This window comes from Numida meleagris, chromosome 6, assembly GCF_002078875.1.
Source record: "Numida meleagris isolate 19003 breed g44 Domestic line chromosome 6, NumMel1.0, whole genome shotgun sequence".
NCBI classification, from domain to species: Eukaryota; Metazoa; Chordata; class Aves; order Galliformes; family Numididae; genus Numida; species Numida meleagris.
Window position 1 is genome coordinate 47,482,108 of NC_034414.1, and position 22,325 is coordinate 47,504,432.

Here is a 22,325-nt window from a genome sequence, read left to right on the forward strand (position 1 = left end):
AACGCACTTAATGGGAGAGCTCTGTCATTAGTCAGAACTTCTAATTTGGGGATGACGTAAAGCGTTTTCTCATTTCTGTAGTTAACCCGAAAGCCCTGACACATGCACTGCCGGTCTCGGCAGAAAACTAATCGTGTGCTGCGAGCTGCAGTGCTCTGCTGAGACCCTGGGGAGAACGGTCAGCCCAGGAGCGTGGAGGCACACACACAGGGCCTTGTTCCCACACTGAGTAGCAGTTGCGAGGGTGAGACACAGCGCAAAGCTCTGCTACCCATCGGTACGAGGTGCTTGCCAGCACAGCACTGGGCCCCTTCTCTTCAGCTTCTAAAGCAGGGCTCTGGGTTTAACCATATCCCACTTTCAGGCGGCTCATGAAGATGTGAGAAGGCCACATACCCACAAAAAGCCAGACAAGTTCTGCTGTTTAGCCTTGTCCATCCTCACGGCTCCTGCCCAGGGCACCTTTCCCTTCCAAGGAGGAGAATAAAACATAGAGAAAGGAAAATCCTCTTCACCCAGCTCTGGGTGAAGTGGGACTGCAGGGACAGTGCAGCAGGGCAAGAAAATCCCCGAGCATGACACGCTGCTCTGTGAGAGCATCCCGCAGCCCTGTCAGATTGAATCGCGAAATAAATGTTCACCTTTTCCTGTATTTTTATTCTCTTTCACGTGGCTGGAGGAGGAAAAAAAAATAGCCTTCTTAGGTATGCTTCCAGTGCTTTAATTTCTGTTTCAAAGAATCCAATTTATTAGGCAGCAATAGCTGAGATTACACTCACTGAGCAAACTCTCAAAGGAAACCTCACCATCTAGGTGTATTTTTCATTATACAATAAACTCTGAACTCCACCAAAGGTGTTTTCTCGTAATGTTAAACTCAGTGCCTGACAATTATTGTCCAGCCCCATTTGGTGCCAGAAGTGCATTCAGTGGAGAAGTAATAAATCCTTTCATGCTGTTTAATAAAACAAGAAAATGTGTTGCTCACACTTGGATGCTAGACTTTATTACACAAACACAGCTAAAAAAATAAATGGAGTATTTCCTGTTTAGAAGTGCCTACAAGTCACGTGATGTTGATTTTCTCCAGGTGTTGCCATTCTAAATGAAATTTTCACTTGGGTTTTTCTGAGAGGAGTACGCGAGTTGTTTCAAAATGCAATAATCAACATGTTGTTAAAGGTGCAAAACCATTGTAAAAAAAAAAAAGTATTCAGTATACTGCAATGAAATTAGATGTGGAACATAGTGGTTGCCAAATTATACAAAATACTTGTGAGACACTTTGCCACTCACTTGAGTGCTTTTCTGAGTTTCCACCCAGGAAAAAGGAAAGAGAAATCCTACTATGTCTTAGAAACCCTTTCAAGTCCTCAGCTGATTTTATCTCTTCGTAGGGAGGTGGAGTTATTTTCTACTCGGGTGGCCTGGTCTTGGTTAAAGGTGTCACCCCTATTGTAAAATAAATACTTGATAAAACTAGATGTCTTCAGCGAGGTCCTCGGTACTGAGCGGAAACAAGTCCTCAGGCAGGATTGTCTGTTCCTCCATCTCCACCAACTTAAATGAATGAGAAAGTCAGCCAGTCAGTCAGTCCTTTAATAGATAAACGTTCTGGATTTGGATCTGTCCTACGCTGCTTGTGCTTGCACTGCCTCTGTGAACTTCATCCACTGATGTCACGAGGGACATGACTAATAGCTGTCGTACATGCTTCATTCCTCCTCTCATCTGCTCTTCATTGGCAGCCTTGCGTGCACTGCTCTCACCCTGCTGGGAGATGTGTGGGGCATTTCACATTGCCCAATAGTCTGTAATTCTGTGGGAGATGCCAAGGTAAAAAAAGAGTCCCTTATGTTTGGAGCAAGAAGGATTAGGAAGGACCTTACATCATCCTGGAGTTTCTCCCACGGCTTCTGGACAGTCACCAGTGTTGGGACTTCTGCTCAGAGCAGCACTACCTGCACACTAAAAACTCCATGCACCTGAAATGGACAGCTCTCACCCCAAAATGACAGAGATGCCCACGTGAGGTCTGGGCCCCAACCATCTCTTGTGTCCATTGTAATTTTCAGACATACCATCGTATGAACTTTTTACTGCCTCTTGGAATCAATAGCTGAAGATGAATCTCTCTTCTGTTAACTTCTTCTCTTTTCCAGTTTGCAGTGGTTGAGTGAAGTTAATGGCTCCTGTTGATTTTTTTCTTGGGAAAAATCAGGAGATCTCTACCATTGGGTGGCTCACATCTTTTCTGCAGAGACTAACTATAGCTTATGTAGCCATAGGGAAGCACTGATGCAGTGAATCTCAAAGAACATAATCTCCTCAAATATCCTCCAGAAATTCTCCTCTACCTGAAAGAATGACTCAAAGAGCCACGATTTCACATAAAATGCAGCACATCAGAAATGACTGTTGGGGTGAAAAACCTCTCCAATGAGTTGAACTTTGTCACAGGATGTGGGGGCGTATGAGGTTTCCTTAGCAGCTTGACTGACTAAAGGTTGTGTGGTTACCAGAAGAGATGCGAACACCCCTGTCCCCACACCCCTCTGTCTCGTGTGTGGCTATATAGTTACATGAATGAGAGAACACACCCATCTGAAAACCATCAGCTTATTTTTGTAGGACTCTTTCTCATCCAGACCTGTTTGCTGGTTCAGTTGGTCCAACAGCCAGATGACTGTTGAGTTGGGAAAGCATGGCAGGGGCATGAAGTGGGACGTGCTTTTTTAATAGCAGTACAGTCATCAGATGGCTGAAAGTGCTTGTGAAACCAGCTCAGAGGGTGCTGCAAGCCTAGCACTGTGTGCATCTCCCTGCATCCTTTTTTTCCCAAGGCCTCACTTCAGCATGGCATTTAAATGACTGAATTTTGAGCTCATATTTTCCAAAGTAATTTAGATTTAATTTCAATTTAATTATATTTTTTACTTAAAGTTAATGATAAGCATTGATTTGCTCACATGTGCAGGGTTAGGTATGTGTTCACATTCTTTGCTGAAATGAGAATATTTCTCTTGAGGAATATCATAATTGCATGTATAGAAAGGAATTGATTTTTCCTAATGGGTGAGTTGGTAAGAATGCAGCTTCCCGTTATGAATTTATTTGTCTCATTAGTTGAGCGGTGATTTATTAGCCCTTTCTCATTACTGACAGTAGCAGGTTTCCTCCCACCTGGATGTAACTCCAGGACTCAGAGCTCTCCAGTTAACTCAGTCTGCAGATTTAGTGAAACCCTCTCTTATCAGAGTTGGTTTTACAAAGAGATCGATTTGCTTAAAATTTTTGAAGCTCAGCAGACTCAGGTTTAGGCTCTGTATTTGAGATCCTTTGGTCCCTTCCAACTCAAATGATTCTATGATTCTGATACATTTCAGGAGTTGTGAGATCCTCATGTTATTTCCAGTGAAAGACAGTGATAGAAAAAAGTAAAGCTACGTGACCATGAGGTGCAGAAAGGCGCAAGCACATCTCTCAATGTGTCTTCCTCTCCACTGGGCAACAGGGTCTCAATGTGACACAGAGAACATGTCCCTGTCCTGGCAGGGCTTGATGAGCACAGGTGACGTAGGCAGTGGTGATAATAATAGAAGAAGAAAGGTGAAAAGACTTGGGATTTAAGAGGGATTTCAAAGACACTCCAGGAATACTAAATATTGGGTATTACGCAATTAAGTGAAACCTTCTGCTGGTATAAAATATATTAAAAAAAATAGGTCTGTCTGAGTTGAAGTGTGATGCCATGCTGCTTCCATTATATATGAATAGTAATTGGAAACAGGACATCTGCAGAAATTAACCATTAACTGTTGAGCACTAAAATCTTTAATTGAGTTTGTAAGCCCTTAATGGCACAGTTAACCTTAAACATAGCTCAGTGCATGCACTACCTGGTTAACGCTGCTTAATAACTCTAACAGCTGATAATATTTCACACCCATGAGAGCTTCAGATTAGCAAGAGACTTGGTGGAATGAGCTCAGCTCACCGCCCTTTTGGACCACAGACATAACAGCTTAACCTTTTTGCTGTAATGGGTCTTTTCAGGTTTTCCTCTTTCCAGACCTGCGTGTGATGAGAGCACCCCTACACGCATGGCTTTGTGAACTACAGACACCATGTCCTTGGAGCACTTCATGGCATAGCAGCAGATGGAAATTGTGTGGGGAGTGATGGATAAATATGCATCAGGTGGTGTGACAGCTGGAAGAGGTGGCTGGAACTTGCAGTTTCCTTGGCAAAGAGTGATGCTGTGAATAACTTGAGGAGGGCAGATCTACCCCAAGGTATCAAAGGGAGTTGGAGGGATCTAGGCTGCAAGGAGCAGCCTGCTAGGCTAAAGAATAATTCAGAAATTTTAAAAACACCATTCTTGATCTTTAAACTGTATGCCAAGCAAATTCCAGGACTACTGCAACCTAGGTCTGCAATAGTCTAGTTCAGGACATCAGATTTCAGGAATGTAGGCAGTTTGGATGGATTCATGCAAGAAATAGAGCTAAGAAACAGGTGGAAGCAGAGCTGCTGAAAAAAACACATATTTGCCAGCAGTTCCAAGTAAAACTTGACAAGGGGACTCAGTGGTCTCAGTGGTGTCAGAGCTAGGTTTCCTAGTGAAGAGGCTTGTAAGCAAAGGGATGCTTTGTTGATGTCAACTTCTAACACGTTTCTAAGGTAGTCAACTGAGTTTGTTCCAGAAGTATAAATAAAAAAAAGTCAAAACCTCTTTGCACGAGAAGAATGATATTTTTGATGAGGCTCAAAATCTCAGCACATTAACAAGTATTGTTCACCATCTAAACAATCAGTGCGCCTTGAGGCTTGCTTCTGCTAGCTCCTGGAGGCTATTGCTGTTATTCTGTGCAGGGAGTTCTCTGAACTGCCCGCAGCTGTGAGGACATGCTGCTGAGATGCCAGCATGGACTTCTCCTGCCCGTACACTCTTCCTGGCAGCACTTTGCCTGTCCCCAGCCACAGGATACAGCCTGAGGATTCACCTCATCATGGGCAACTGTGCTTTTGTCGCCATGACCTGCAGCACGCAACCGTAGAAAGTGAAAACCACCTTCCTTCTCAACTTGCCTGTTTTCCTTAATGATGTACCAAAAAATCATGTGTATTCCTATGAATTCCTACTTGTCATTTTCACCACCAGTTCTGATCACAATAAATATGATGTTAAATAATTGCCTGTTTTTCTGTCTGCTTTTACAATTCACAGAATCTCACAATATGCTGGTACAGGTCAAACCCTTGGAGCCAACATATGTCTCTGAAACCACTTTTCTTGTCCTCATACACTAGGAATCCTCTAACCAATTTTTGCACCTCCCGAGATGTTTTGCTGACCACAATAAATAAAATACAGATTGCTGCTCGGTGTAAGGTGTGGGTTTGCATTCAATGCAAACCTCTCTTCTACACAGAGGTTGAGTCCCTCCGAAACCTCTGTTTTGTCACCTTTAGCAGATTCGTCTCCTAGGTACCCTCAATCTTTACTGCCTCTGACTTTGCTTCCTGTGGACTTGCAGTACCTGCCGGCATCGATTGCTTTGCAGCCATTATTCCTTTCTTATTTTCCCATGTGTTTTTACGGCAACTTGTGCTGATTTTCTAGACTAGCTGGGGTATCTGGGGCTGCTTTGTGCCTCTGTTGGATGTTTTGTTTTTCTTTCTTTTTCCCTAATGGCAGTGACTTTATTACATCCCAGGCTGTGTCTCCAGGCCTTATGCTCTGGGATTCCTGTTTGGTTTTCTCATGGAGCAGCCCTTTTCCCTTACCATTTCCCTGTTGCCTTGTATTGCATTTTTATTACAGCAGAGGCTGTGTCTACAGGTCCTTCAGGCTATTTGTTCTGAGACTTTTATTGGATTCTCAATAAATATGTTTGCCATTGGGGGTCCTTAGCTGGTTTCCTTACCTTTTTTATTGAAGCTGTGCTTCCAGACAAAATGTTAACCAGCTATTTCAACAGCAATCTGGTTTCTCTTCTGAGCCCTTGCGCGGTTTCTTACATGTTTGTATTGGCTGAGTTACACCTCCTGCTTTTCTTGATGTTTCCCTCACCTTCAGGACCTCTTGTGGAGTCAGTCTGGGTGCTTTTCTTCATCTCCATTTGGCTTGGTAGCACAACCAAACCTTTGTGACAAGTGGCAGGCGGAATGGAAAAGGCTCAGGACCCTCTGCAAAACCAAGAAATCCAAGGCTTTAGCTAGACAGATAAAAGCAGATCATGTGCCTGAAGAAAAGCTGTTCCTCAATAAACTGGCTTTTTACTTGGGATTGGCCACACTCCACTGGGGTACACTGGGAAAGAAGAGAGATGGACTCAGTGTCTCACAGACTGATGGGATTGTCATCCTGGGGAGAGTTTTCTGGGGAAGCCTTGGTGTGATGTTGCAGGCACATCAGCTGGTAGTGATGCTGCAGGTTTCCAGTTCCTTTTTCCTCCTCAAATATAACACTGGCACCTGTGAACAAGTCTTTCATGCAACAAGGTGATGGTTGAATGTGCTGGTGCCCACATCCACTCCTGAGCCAGTGCGCTGCCCAGCACCCTGCGGGCATGCAGAGGGCAGTCAGCAGAAAGCTGATGCTTAATGCTGCAGATGAGAACAAGCCTGTCTCCAGACTAATCCTGATCTTTTAAAGTCATTTTTGGATATTTCATTGGTTTTCTATTTTTATCTTGGATAAAAAGGCTTATGGGATCACACAGTGTTTCTGTGTGCGTGTTTGCATGTCTGTCTGCCCTTCCTTTTGGAATGCATGGACCAGTTTCAATCAAATCTAGATAGAGGAGTGGGAATCACAACAATCGAAGCTCCTACAATTTCTGTGTTAAAGAAGCAGGCAGGTAGAGGAGAGAGATGCTATTAACAGCCCAGGAAGGGAAATCACACAGCATGAGGTCAGCTATGTAAGACATCAGAGAATCCACACAGGAAAGAGACACTCTAAAATCTTTAGCTACAGGAAGAGCTTAGATCATGGTTAATGCTTTATTAGACATAAAAATCCACCCATCATTCAAGTTGTCTTTCCTAAATGAAGTACATATCCTGTGTGCAATATAAGGTAATTCTGATGGAGCGTTTTCTGGGGCTAAGGGCATTCGTAAAGTCCCCTTTCACCCCTCACAAACACATACTGCAGCTTCAGTCTAACTCAGATTAACAAAAAAAAAAAGGCAACAAAATAAATGTTAATACAAATACACCTGAAAGAAGGAAGGAAGGATTTTCCAGGAGTTTCCAGGTGATCTGACTGAGCCATACCCAGGTCAAAAGCAAGACTGGAAGGGTCACAGGAATCACAGCCTCCAGACAAAGCTACTGGCTCCTGGGTGCCTCTTTCCCTAGAGCACGAGCTGCACATCTCCCCAGGGCAACGCTGGTCCAAGAAGGATTTTCTGGTCCCAAGAATATCTCTACCATCCCCAAATCTGAATTTCTCATGAAGGACCCATCATGCCATCTTTGTTATCCTGAGGCTCTGAACTGCTGGGTAATTCCAGGCAAGGCACAAGGTCACCCTTTGTACCTCTGTGAGGTAGGATGAACCTTGAAGGAGATCTTCTCTCATTTATTTCTTATTTCCCAGATCACAGTGATCTAGGTACAGGTCACCTCAGATCCTGCAAAAGAACAGTCTGGCCTCCTCTGCAACCAGAAGTTAAAAGTAACCTTGATCATGCCAAAGCCAATGTATTTGCTGTTGAAGTGGACAAGCTTCATTTGTCTAGCCTCTTGAGCAACAGCTTGGAATTCTATTAAAGCCTGCTCAGATGCTGCCCTCATCCATGTACCGAGAGGATGGGTGGGAGGTGAGACTGGAGCAAAGAGCCACGAAAAGCCAGCCTGGTGATGACACTGCACTTCTTTCTTAGGCCAAGAAAACCTGAAGTATCTAAAGTGAGTACATGCTGAACACTAGAGTTTGGGAAAAACACAAAGTGACAAGGATTATGTGCCTTCCTCCAGGTTGCAAAGGCCATTAATACTCCTGGTGTGAATGTGGGATACTGAATATTTCAGCACAGCTGGGAAGGTTATCCTAACAGACAGGCTGTAAAAAGAAACATATTTTTGAAAATATCGAAACTACTTTCTGTGTTTCTGGGACTTCTTTGTTGCAAACCTTTTTTTTTCCTTATTCTTTTGTTGCAAACGTGCAGTTGGAAGTTTTATCACACATCTTGGTGGTGTTTCATCTCCTACAGGACTGAAATTTCTGAATGCTTTACAATAACAATAACCGTCACCACTACCACCCCTTTCGTTATTATCTTTGACTAAAATGTGGGACAAAATAACAATAGCAGTTCTAACTTATCTTAAATGAAAGCAAGTAGCTATATTCTTAAGGGCACAACTCGCATTTATGAGTTATTTTGAGTAAACAAAACGCTCACTCTCTAACCCAAAAATAGTGAATATTTTTTTCTGCTCTTAACAAAGTTATAATCTTTTATTATTGTGGTACCTAATGTATCTCAAAGCAAAGCACTCAAATCCAAGTTTAGGTATCAGAGACCAAAGTACATACCTGAACCTGGGTATCTAAGCTGCATCTACAGTACTTCTTTCTGCAGTGACCATTCCCACTGCTTGGTTGTCCACTTGGGGAGCCTGTTGGGATGGCCTGCAGCCTGGATGCTGAGTAACACAGCCCTGAGCAGCTGCTGGGAACAGCTCGGGAATGAGGGCTGGCCAGGGATTACCCCATAGGCACTGAGTTGCAGCCACCCGGTTTCACACTAGGTCATGACATTCCTTTCAGTTCCAGGGATTTGTCTTGCAAACATTTAATTTACTTGTACAGACATAGTCAAAATGCTGAGCATGTTCAACTTTGAAAAGTCCTTTTGGGAAAGATGGCTTCTAGCGCTTGTTCTTTTCCATTGTTGTTTATCAAGAACTGTTGTCTGACTTCAGTCTAAACTTTCTCCCTATCAGATACCAAGGTTTCACGATATATAAGTTATGCAGTGATACAGCCATCCATTTGACTACCTTAAAATTCTGCAGGCCCACTTCGATAACTGCTTCCAACTTTTCGGTTTTCCCAAAGTCTGATTTTCTTTTAACTCCTGATTTCTTGAATAAGACACTTCGGGTGGTGTGAACTGGCCTAGCTCTGAAGAGGCTGGGTCTCAAGATGTATTATTTTGTGCCTTTGTGACCTCCATGAAATCAATAGCAAACCTCAGATGTATTTTAGTGGGAGAAGTAGCAAGTCTGACACCTCCATCCCTGGGGAGCAAGAATGCGATGCTGAAAGAACCCAAAGTTTTGCTTACTGAAATACAACTGACATGAACTACTGAATAGGCAGAGTCCCATGACTAAAGGCATCCTGAAATGTGATAAGGCAGTCAGAAGAGAACTTACTGCTTTTCAAAAGAGAACACTGGAACTATACAAGCAGAAAATGTATTACTTGATAATGGATATGTTTTTTGGCAGCAGTATCATGTGTGTCTACAAGGTCATTTATGCCCTGCAATAGTTGCTTTATAATGAAAGGCAAAAAAACCCAAAACCAGTAATTAGATCCCCCTGCATTAGGAAGGCAACAGATCCCTCTTTACTTGACAGATTTCAGATTCCTTTATCCTCCTGTGAGTCTCCAAAATCCTCACATTTCTGTTATAGTAAGATTCTTCTCATCCCTTCCTCCTTTATTCCTACAGGAAAGTGCACATCAAACCTTTATCTCTTTCTGTCTGAGCCAAACATATTGATTTCACTCTTGTGCAGCACCACAGCTGTACGTGACACTGTGTGGTTTTGGAGTGCATGGAAAATGAGGAGTCCATACCACAGATTATCTGTGACACTCTCAAGAATTAAAGTAAACACTGCTATTTCAAATGAGACATGAAATAGCAGCTGGTTTTGGCTGGTTGAATCAGCAGAGGTTTTGCAGGATGTGATGGAATTTAAATGCAAGTGTCACAGGCCTCAGTAGAGGAGCAATGGAAGTGGAGCCTGCCCTGTTCTCTGAGGGAGCATGCACAGACTTGTGGGTACCCACACGTGTGCCCAAAAAGAGCTCCCTTTAGCAATGGTACAGTCTGGAGGTACAAATAGAGATCATGACTGCATGCAAAGTCAGCATGTGGGCCCCTCCAAGGAGGTCTGACCAGTCTAGGCCTCAAAAAAATAAATAAAGTAATTAAATCCAATAACTTCTTATTCTGCAGATTGTAGGCCAGTCTTATATGCCTTCATGCAGCACCCTTCTCCTGGGTGATATCCTTGTCACAAAGGCTCCTGTAGGGCACACTTGGCCTGACTAGGCTGTGGCTCCTAGATCTCATGGGCTTCTCGTTACAGTGCCCACGCTCCTCATAAAAAGATGCTGATAGCAATGCACATAAATACAGGCATGATCCTTTTCCTGTTGCATGAGTTTGAGCCAAAAGTGTGCAGCATGGCATGCATCCTAGAATGCGATGGTTGTTAGATGTTAGGTGCTTGTTCAATGCCAGCATAAGTACTCTTGTTTTCTCTCCTCTCCAATATCAATGGGTTCACACAAATGCAAGCAAGCGCTCCCTGTGCCCTAACATTAGTCTTGATTTTTAATGAACGCATTTTTTCTCCAAAATTTATGCAAGAAAAGCTAGAGGGAAGTGAATTCCAGACAGTCACAGGACAAGATGAATGTTCACAGTGATGCTTGCTACACTGGACTGCTAATTTGTTCCAGCATGGCTCTCCAAGACATTGACTTCTATTTTTGGAGGTAGGAAGTAAAGCAGCACCAAGGTAGAAGCTTACATTTCTCCTCCCCCTAATTACCTGAAGCCTTCTTCTCTTGACCTGTTGCCTATTGTAAGAAATGAAACACCTCTTCTCTGTCCTGGAGGAATCACCAGCAATGCGCACGCTGGCTGTTGCCACTTGTGTTCCCAAGGCCAGGCAGGCTGAGCACCACAAGGAGTAGCCCTTTGGGGCAGCATCATGTCTTTGGTACCGTGCTGACTGGGACACAGACTGACTACCCTCTGGTGATCACTCTTCCTAACACTCAACCTGACTCTCCTCTTGACACAGCTCCATGCCAGTCCTTTGGACCCTGTCACTGTCAAAAGAGAGGAGGTACAAACCATGTCCTGTCATCAAAGGTTTTGCCAGCATTGCATAATCCTGACCTAAAGCCCATAATTGACATTATGACACTGTGCGAGGTATTTTGTCTTCTGTGTATGTAAAGGCAAAAGAGAAATACAATCTGCAGCCACTTCATCCTTAATGTGCCGCGATGCTCATGCTGAAAGTATCCATGCAGTGGGATTAGTGGCATTAGACTATGTCAGACCCAGCTGCCCCCTGGGGCACTCTGTGTGCTGATGGAGAGCCCAGGATCCCCTCAGGAGCCCTGGGCTGAGCTGCTGGACTTTTTCCTGGCATTCCCACTCCACCCAAGGGTATCCAGCTGATACCCCTTGGCACTCTGTGAGCAAGGTGCAGCGAGTAGGATTGCAGCCTTTGGAAGAGGAGGAAGAAGAAGGAAGTGGTTGTGCTGGCTTGAGAGAAAGATATTTTTTGAAGAACCCCAGTACCAGCTGCAAAACATGAAGCTTTTCAGTGGGTACCAACAATATGGTCAATACAAACAGGCAGGATCTGCTGGTTCTGATTGTCAGAGCCTCTCCATGTGCACAGGGCCCAGCTTCCTCTTCACTTCCAGCTTATCTCCGGCAGCATTTCTTCCAAACTAAACAAAATCAGGGGCTTTTAGGAACTTAGAATATGTCTGCTTAGTTTCAGCTTCGATAAGCTCCTGCTTCAACTCAATGTATCAAAATTAAATGTTTTAAACATATTTATCTGGTTGCTATGGTTTTGCCCAATGCATTAGACACTTTATCCATCAAGTATGACAATTGAATAATATTTTTATTTTTAGATATGGATCGCAGATCCGTCTCTTCATACTGGTCCCGTCCTCCCTTCAGCCCCAGGTTTTGAACTCACTGGAAAATCTGTTCCATAATATGGTCAGTAAATGAATTACAGTCACAGATGGCCCTTGGAGATTTCATACATGCTGCAATTCATTTGTTAGGAATGGAAAAAAAAAGGACCCTGTCTTGCGAGGGTATTATCAGAGACAGCAGATCAGACGCCATAATGCTGCCTTGCACTCTGGATTCTCCCCATTTCCTAAGCTTTTATGACTCGGCATTTGCTATTCCTGGATTTGAAATTTTTTAAATGGAAAGTCGAAGTCCAGAATGAAAATGATTGAATGCAAGGGACTGCAGCATTTATAAATTACGATTTATTTTTACAGACCTGAGTGAAACTATTGTGTGTTATTGCAGAGAGATACTCAAGAACTGCAGTGTTCTGCTTGGGCAATAGTAATTAGCAGAATTCACAGAGGACTGTTGGGAATTAGACTCTCAGATTGCCTCAAGTGGAAGAAAATGCTAGAAAAATAAGAAAAAACTACAGAAAGCGGTGATTTTACTGCTTGTGCACCTTGTTCAGTGTAGCCATGAAGCCTCCTTGCAAGCTGGCACAGGGGTCAGTGCTCACTTTGCCTCTGAATCCATGTAAACGATGGCAGGAGGAAGGGATGGGATGTCTGATGCATCAGGCATTGGAGAAACCTTCCTCCTGCAACAACCACAGAGATTTCAGCTCCCAAGTGAACCTGACAAACCTCTTTTTGTTTATGCAGTGATATATATATTACTACGGAGTAAAACGTAGTGTGTTTGTTTAACTGTCCATGCTGACACACTGTCACCTTCTTGCACAGCCTGGTTGAGAGAGGCAGTACTCACATTTTCTGAGCAGCTGGCCTTTTTGGAGTGACTTTTCCTACCTTATGTCTGATCCTGAGATCGGGCCTGATGGACAGCACAGTCTGATGGGCAGCTGTGGGAAGCCAAGTGGAGGTATTTTTCCCAAAGTCAGATGCAGCAGCTGATGCTGAGAAGTAGCTGAGAGGCCCCACTCCATGGTGAGGCTTACCTGGGATGCAGAGAAAACCACCTGAAGCCTTTGGTTCACATTTCTATAAGCAGCTGTGATCCCGGGGGGGTTCTGTCCCCCTGCAGACCCCGTGCCAGGGCTGAATGTGGCTGCATGGGCACATGCTGCCCACATGCTGCTCACAATCAGTCCTGCACCTTGAGGTTATGATGCTCTGGTCACCACCACATAAAGCCAAGGGGATTAAGCCCACCTGTGGCCCCACAGCTGAGCACATCACTCTGGATCTGTGTATGGGGACCAGGGCAGGGTGCTGGGGAAGGGCAGAGGCACAGACTGCCGCTGTGCCTTCAGCAGCCCCAGCATTGTGCAGCTGACAGCAGTCAGCGTTTGCTCCCTGTTTCTGTCTGCACTTCATCGAGTTATCTCCTTGCAAGTGAAGAATTCCCAGCTGATTGAACAGCACGTTCATCATCGAGATTGCCCCAGTATCTCTTTATGCATTAATGGTGCCATAAAAAGCCCACCAGAAAAGCTGAGGGAGATCTGCTCTATTTTCAACTAAAAGCTTTTGCAGAGCCATGTTAAGATCTGAAATGAAAAAAAAAAAACAAAAACCACAAAACACAACAAAATACACAAAACTCCAACTTTCTTCCCCGCTCAAACGTCAATCAAGGAACATTAAACAAAAAGATTAGTTCTGCTCTTATTTGTTTGTAAAACAAAAAGCATGAAATATTTAGCAGCATTGTAATGCAAACCAGATGGGAATAATGTGGGCTTTCAAGGCTGCCTATAGCCGCCCCTTTCATGCTGCTGCGGCAGCGGACGGTGCAGGCAGCCCATTAGGACAATTTATGAACAGGACCGCCACAGAGGGAGTTCTAGAGAGAGGTCCGCAGCTCATACAGAGCAACCCCGATAACATCTGTTAGGGTTATTCATCGAAGAGGATTATATTACAATCCTTCTTAATACCACGAGTGCTACAGTAAAACCGGATGAAACTTCAGTTTCATTTGCTCCAGCAATGCGTGTTTATCGGGGAGTTTTTCTGATGCTGGATGCAGAGGCTGCGTTCGTGGTATGTCAGAGAATGAAACTTAGAAAGACTGAAATATTAACCTGGAAAACCCCAGCCACTGCTTTTAATCACTCATGGCCACAAAGCTCAGCTTTGGCACCCCATCAGCCCTTGTCCATGGAAAGCCACTCTCCGTTAGCTCTCCGGGGATGAGATTGATTTTATTTAAATAGTTCTCATTCTGTAACCTTGCTCCATCCTCCTTTATTTAAGACTTTGTTAATGATGCATTTTTTCCCTTAATTTACCTAATCTCATAATGAATGCTCACATCCAAAATGACCTCATTACACTGACAAAGACTTTCGTGCAGATACAATTTAGGACACAGGCGTATGGCAGAGGAAAGCTCTCTAAATGAAGAGATTTTAACCATTCAGTAAGATTCTTCCTGACTACAAGCCAGGTTCTTACTCCTGTAAACTGATTTATTTCCAACAGCTTCAATGCAGCTGGGCTGATTTACTCCACTTAGGAGTCTTTCCTAGTATTTTTTGCATTGAACTTGCCACTGTTTGCTGCTGCAACCTAAACAGATACTTCCATTCTCCAAGTGGGGTTGCTATCTAAAACAGGTAACCCAGTAATATATGACTGATGAGATTTAAACCTGCTCAGAGTATTTCAGTGTTCTGAAACGTTTATAATAATTCTCCTTGGCTGTATCGCTCCTGCTGAGTTGTTTGCAGAGTTGTTTGCAGTCTGTACTTGATCAACAGAATACTCATCCACCAGACAAACATGAGCTGTTTAATCTATTTCCAGGCCCGTTTGTCTCCTCCCTACTGGAAGACAGCCTTCTCTAGTCTATGTACAGCGTCTGAGACAAAACTGAGTCATCCCAACTTTCCTCACTGGTTCCAGAGGACCTGGCCTCTGGCTCCACAAAAAAAAGAAACTACAAGATGAAAATATGCTTTTCAAAAGTTAAAAAAAAACAAATAGATTTCTTTCACACACTGGCTGCAGCCCTGAGAGCAATGCATCTGCCTCCCTTCATAGTTTTCCCTTGTTTTACACTGTTCTGTTCTGGGAGGGATTTGAGCTGCTGGTCTGATCTTGACACAGCTATGGTCAGCCAAAGTATTTGCATTTGTGCTTCTGGGGCCTTAGTGGGAGACAGCTTATGGGCAGGCACAGGGCCACATCACACGCATTCTGAGAGAAGTCATGAAGGGCTGGCTAAAGATCAGCGTGATCATAAAGGCAACAGGGAACCCAACCTGAGGGTTAAGCTAAAATCGCAGTGGTTTCCCACTCCTCCAGAAGGAACTGCCTGCGGAGCCCTTTCATGTCAGAGACCTTGGCAGGCTGTGTCTCATAAAGACTCAGGAAAGAAAACGGCAATGGCCTGGCTGCTAATGAGAGCTGCGCATCTGCACACGCCTGCTGCAGTCATCCGTCTTCAGAGATGTCAGCAGTGGCTACAGCAGCACACTGCTCACTTACTGCATGGGCTGAAGGCAACCTAGGTTGTCAGAGGATTCAACAAAATCCACCAGGTCTCAGCAGGTTTAGGACTGAGGGGAGCACCAGAAAGAGATGGTGTTAGAGCCTAACACCGTAATAAATGATACTGAATTGTAATATGACTTAGCAAATTTATATTTTCTTTGGGTTCTGAAGAATTCTATTCAAACAACGGCACGGTGTTATAGAAAAGCTGGCATTTTCTTTTGAGTCATACAGGGCTAGAATGGAGCAGGTATATGCACAACCTTCCTCCAGCAGCAGCAATTTTATCTTTGCTTCACTTGCTCCGGGTGTTTCCAGGTTAGCCCAAATGCTCTGATGATGAGAAATAAATGCAGTGAAAATGTGAACCACCTCCCAGAACAACTTAAAAGTCTTTAAAAAGAAATAAGTATGTGTTTATTTACTGCATTATAACTGCAACATCAAATACATATTTTTTTCATTACAGAAAAGGGTACATGCGAAGAAATACTCTGATTTTATAACTTGAGGAAGCACAGTTCATTGGTAAGAGTGGAGCATCAGCGCAGTCACAAGGCTGGGGCTCAGGGTTAGGAACTTCGAGTCTCTTTATCCTGCTTGCCAACAGCAAAGCCACATCATATTTTATTTGTCATTAAGGAATAAACTTTCAGAATAATGTGGCCTGATCACAGAACAACCCAGCTGCCCTTTACTCCCAGAAAAGTCATACAGAATCAGATTATTTTACTTGAGAAAATGCACTTTTGGCAATGCTGATGAACAAGCAGTAGTTTTGCAGGCAGACAGCAGAATTTCCACCACGTTCCACCAAGATCACAGTACACACTGTGGGTCTCCACTACACAGGTGCCCCCACTGCTGCTCTGAAGAATGAAATCAGGCCATTTCCACAAGACTGCACTGCAAATATCTATCATATTCCTCTATGCATCGGGTGTTTAATCCAGTATTTCAGCTGCAGAATGAGTTCAGAGTGCACAGGAACAGTCTGCAGTGCAGAAGGGAATGCAAAATGCTGTCCTGAGGCACTGAGAACATAACCTCTTCCCCAGCTGAAAGATCTCATTCTTTTTTATAAAAGGGCCCGAGTCTGGCATTGCTATTCATCTATCAGAGGCTCTTATTTGTAATATGTCCTGTGAAATTTCACGGGACTGTTTGTGAAATAAGTTCCTAAACAGTGTGAATAAATTCCAGAATCAGGCCCCGAGCTGGCACCATTTCCAGCATAAACTCTCTTGACTTTCAGTCAAGACTTTTTAGGAAGTGCTACGTAACACAGCCCAGACTTGCAAAAAAATGACCTGATTTCTTTCCGCACATCTTGTGTGAAATAACACTAAGGACAACTTAGCTTTGGCAATTTAAATGAAAAATAAAGTCAGCCTTTCTACGCAGTTCTATTTTTACATGATTTCATAGAGACATTATACAGAAGTTTATGGCTCCTTGAGATAATTCTAGCAAATAGGAGGACATATATGAAAACAAAGGTCTTCAAAACTACTTGGAAATCTGTAGAATAAAATATATATTTATATATTATTTTCCAACAGGCAATAGGCAGTTTAGAAAAATATGAGTGTTATAGTCTTTCTGAATCAATAGTCATACAAAGAAAGGATTTAAAAAATAAGTTTAGCTTTTCAAAAAGCCACTTCTATAAGAAAATAGACTGGTCCACATTTCCCTGAATAAGCCAGAAAGGTTAAGGAAAGGTCTGGGCAAGACAAGGAGTCTGCCTTGGACTTGATATCAGCTGTGATAACATGCACATGTACAGAGGCAGCTGCTTGGCTCTGGTATTGTTTACCTTAGGAATGAGCCTAATTTATCACAAATGTATTTTAAAATCATAAATAACATGACAAAAGTGGTACTGGTCCCTGCAATGCAAATAATTATTCATACAAGCAAAAAGTGACATCAATCCAGTTACTGTGACACTTGAAAAGTATTTTGTACCCAGTGGTTACATTGAACAGCACATGTATAAGCACGGATTATTATTACAGACTCTGCTATCAGCTACTATATATAAACAAGAAGAGATGTTCATGCTGTAATTGCTCCTAACATTTCTGTTCTACTTGAAAACTAGCATTCATGAGAAGCTGGGCTGGTGGAGGAGGCCTGAACTCAAGGCAGGATATCTACATGTAGAGGGCATGGGGTTCTGGTCCTCCACACTGCCAGCCCTGGGCCCACAGAGGAGCTCTGAAGAACTAGAACTGTTCACAGCGTGTGTTCTTGTTGTGAACAGCTCCAGGTTTTCTTGGTGCCCAGGAGCAGGTGATCTAACATGGGGCACACCAGTGGAATTGAGATCCGTATCAATAAACCTCTAATTCTGGCTAATTCTCATTTTCATTCCATGCCACTTAGAATACCTTTGCTGACTTTTATATTAAAAGTGGAGGGTGGTTTGATTATACTTCACCCCAGTTTGTTCTTGATAACTTTTAAATACATTAATTAGAGGCTCTTATTAATTTTGTTCAAAACAAGAGTAGATTCCTTCCTTTTTTTGTGAACCATAAGGAATATCTGTGTACCCTAGAAGGGAGTCTTAGCACATTTCTTTAAATTTTCTTCCAGCTTAAAACTAAACAAAAGCACAAAAATGGGTGGAAGTAAGATTGATGGCGTGCTGGTGAGGGGACCCAAGGTTGTTTATAATCCAGCCTTGTTCATTAAATTGGGCCCGAGACAGCCAGCTGCTTTGAGAAGTGAGGACAGGTCCTCTGCAGAAGCACAGCACGTCAGTTATATTGCTAGCAAACAATAATGCAGTTTCTGGGTCTCCTACTACATTTAACATCAGCACAGCGTTATGTATTACAACAGACAATGACAGAAGAAGAATGCAACACCCATGATATTGCTCATATAATTGTTTCACAGTGGTCCAGCGAACCCCGAGAGATGAGAAGAAGATAAGAGAGCAGCCTGGAGTCTGGGCAGGTGCAGGACACTCTCTTGGAATCACTGATAAACTGGGTAAGCACAAATTAGAAGGAAAAAATGGAAATAATGACAATGACCAGAAGCAATGCATTCACTGAGACAAAACCAGTCAGGGTTTCAAATAGGTGCTGCTGACTTCCGGTCAACCCAGTGTACAGAGCAGGAGCTGCTGTTTGAGAATGGACACACACTGAAAACATGCAGCACCCAAATACCTTCAGAAATAGGCGGTGCTCAGCCTGTGCCTCCCAGGTTAAACTCTCACAGGGTCTGATCTGGGAAGGTAATGGGAAATAATCTTGGATGCTTTTCACTTCAGAGGCCAAAGTCCTGACTCAAAGCTTATTAAAGCTCATTAAAGCTCATTAAACACACACCTCTAAATACTCTTGGCTTCCTTTTAAGACATAATTTCTTCTAAAAGCAGCACTTGAAAGTTACATTGAAGTGGAATGTCATCTTTCTTTAAGTAGAACAATAATTACACACCCCATTACAAGCATGTAGGTCGCTCCAAAAGTAATGCCTCCTATTTCTTTCCATGGAAACTATCACAGATGCAAAAAGTACAGTAACAGTATTTGATGGAGCAAATTTTCAGCTACAAAACACTATTTTTCAACATAGTCACCACCACTAGCTGTGTATATTTTGCCAGCGATGAAAAAGAGCCTGCCTGCTGCGCTGGTAAAAATCTGCTCCGGTGGTGGTGACCCACTGTCACTGACACCACTGCAGAAATGCACCACCCACCACCTCACCGCACGCGCATCCACCACTTGATCTCCCAAAACACTGCACTGCACTGCAAGCATCAGTGGATGTCAGTGGGCACCATTTTTTCCACATGGAGAAATTCAGTGACACACCTTTGCTTCATCTGTGCTTCCATGTCAGATACCTATTTGTCAGACTGCCCCTTTGCTGCCATCTGTCACACAGCAACACAATGTGATGGAATATTGGTGGGAAGGTTCAACCTCCACTGCCATACCACCAACATCTGCCTCTGACATTGTGGGCCAACATAATAAAATAGGAGGCATTAATTTCAGGGTAGCCCTCATCTATACACACACATATATTTCTTAGCCGTGGAAAGTACCATACAGAAGTATTCATATCTGTAGTGAAACCGGGCTTGTGGTGTTCAATTCTTATTATACTTGACAAAAACAACAATTTGGTTTTGAAAGCAGGGACACTCAGGAGCAATAACAGCTCCAGGCCCTGGCTAAAGGCCTCATGCACAGTGCGGGTGTCAGCCAGCAGGCTGCAGCCTTCCTTTGGCTTTCAGCTACCCCAAACTCCCCTCTTTTTTAACATATAGCTTTTGACCAAATAAAATTGAGCTAGAATAAATAGTTTGCTAGGAACCTTAATGAAATCACCTTGATAAAATTGGCAACTTTCTTTTTCTTTTTTTCCAATGAAAAAAAAAGAAGAAAAAGAGATCCTGGCTTATGGTGATATGTAACAGGACATTCAGACATTCCAGGCAGCTCAAGGGCACACTGCACTGAGGACACAGTCCAGCCCAGCAGCACATGGTAGCGTTTACACAGGCAGCAGCAACCGAGGGTAATAAGAGCTGAAACTGAAACTCCATCCCTCCTTGCCAATTAATGGGCAATTTTTCGTGACAAATAATTGGATTAGCCATCAAAACTTTCTTAGAGAGAAGAGAAAAAGCATCTGGGCAGGCTATGAACAATGCTAAGGGCAGGGCTTTCATCACCAATAATGGTTTGTTAGCACTTCTTTGGACTCCAAACTGCAGATGTGAATACTGAGGGCAGTTCCTGAGCCAACACAGAAGGTAGACGGGGGCAATACCTGGCCAGGAGGCTGAGGAGAGGTGGTGGCAGGGACCGGAACCCCTTGGATGGCTCCAAAGACTGTTCTGATACAGGTGGCAATGGGAAAAGGGAGAGCATCTACAAGAACTGCAATGGGGGAAAGACACGGCTGGCCACCTGGGATCAGACTTGGGCTGGTATGTTTGGCTGGGAGAGAACACAGGAGGCAGGACTGGGTGCAGGCAAGGAAAGGGATTAGCAGGGATTTGTGGGGCTCTGTCGAGAAGGGGACACAATACAAATTCAAAGGGTAGGCTGAATCTGTGCTGTGCTGTGTAAGAGAATGGTGACAGGAATGGTCAAGTGCATGGCTGAGTTTTAACATAAGAGGCAGAGAAGACTGGGTTCACTGCCATAAGGAAACAAAGCAGAGAAGATGTGGTAAAAGAAAGAGGACAAATGGTCTGGAGAGGGTAACACTGGTCTTCCTGTTTCCTTGGATTCAACATGCAGGGGCCAGAAGAGGAAAGTCAAACAATTCCCACCAATGCAAAACCAGTTCATTGGAATACCTTTTTCATACAGCTTGTAGAGAGGGTGTGTAACTCAATGCTATGATGGCTTAGGAGCCAGAAAGCTACTAGCATTTAATAAGGCACCAAATAAGCTCACTTCCCAAATCCAGAAGACTAAAGGCCACGTCTAGCACTTACTTGGAAATGAATTCCTACTTCAATTCTATAACGAACCTCTAATTCCTAAGGATTGAACAGAGAACTCTATGATTATCTTTCTATCTACAATAGCATTTCCTGTGTCTTTTCCTAGAGCATCAGCGCCTACCACCTACAATTAATCTGTCACTGAGGTGTTTGAATTAGTGGTTTATTCTGCATTTAGTGAGAGAAAAATCCTCAAAGCTCAAATCTCAGTTAGACTGAAACACCTGAAGGGAACCTCTTTCAATAGTCACCAAGGTGAAACTGGAAGATGTCAATGGCAAAATGTCAAAATCTTGTCAGGCAGGGCAAGATGGCCAAACCTTGTTCCTGTGCCATGAGTCATGGGTTGCTCTTGTTCTGTCAGTCCTACATGTTCACCTCTGGCATCAAGATACCAGGCTGCTTTTTGATGTCTCCTGCTACTGAGATATTGTACCTTCAGTAATGCAGTTTTGTCTCTCACACAGTCTAATACGGTGGATAGCTCACTGATGCTACTAGCATCATACTAACATACTAACATCTGGCAATTGCTGATGTAGGTTAGGTAACAGAGGTGTCATTCAGGCTACTGCTTGATTTGGTATATTTCTAGCATTTATTCCTTTACTTTCCATATCTACTGATAACTCTCTGATAGGCACATTTATATTTTAACTTGGATAGTTAAGAGATTATTAATATTTTTTTTGAAAATGCTATATTCAAGCATCTCTGCTTTGTTTTACCTTTGAGCAAGTGCAAAATGAACCAGTAATTCTTAAACATACTTGTGCCAGTCAAAAGTGACTAAAACATTCTACACAGTTACCCAACACCTATGACTAATCTGATTTTAACCCAGTTTAGCCCATTTATAATTATGTTTAAATATGGCAAAAATAATACAATTGGTTTCTGAGTGAATCATGATGTCTGTACCAACAATGTTATCTTTAGCATTTTAATAAATTGGCTTCTGAGAGCTGCCAACCAGTGACAGCTGGATAAATGCAATAGATTTGTACTGGCTCAGAGCAGGTCAGTGATCTGAGAACTACTAAGAATATCCCTGACAGCCCCCAGCGACTCTGGAAGAAGATGATATAGTCCATTGGTCAAATGTGTTTTCAGCTGCAGATAAGCAAATGATACCATGCGATAGACAGTAAAGTCTCCAAAAGCATCTCTTACAGCCAGCTGAGTACATAACCTTTGACCAGAGAGACAACTATGACACCTAGCAAATATGTTTGTTGGGCTTCTTATGGTGGTATTTCTTGAAAGGCAAAGCTATTTCTTCTGTAAACCCAGGTGGGCAATAAATTATTTTATCTGTAACCT

The 22,325-nt window shown here is 43.2% G+C and overlaps 1 protein-coding gene across 4 annotated transcripts in view; it reads right to left on the bottom strand.

Moving 5' to 3' along the window:
- SYNE3 (spectrin repeat containing nuclear envelope family member 3) overlaps positions 701 to 22,325 on the bottom strand; it is an 81,575-nt gene continuing 59,950 nt past the window's right edge. The window contains exons 19-20 of one of the 4 annotated variants that reach the window (XR_002440218.1): positions 12,857 to 13,005; positions 6,724 to 12,645 (exon numbers count right to left, since the gene is read on the bottom strand). The gene's annotated coding sequence lies outside the window, so the exon portion shown is untranslated. Of the gene's footprint in view, positions 6,193 to 6,722; positions 13,006 to 15,640; positions 15,842 to 22,325 lie in introns of those variants that run through there. The other 3 variants (XM_021401620.1, XM_021401621.1, XM_021401619.1) reach the window with 3 other exon arrangements.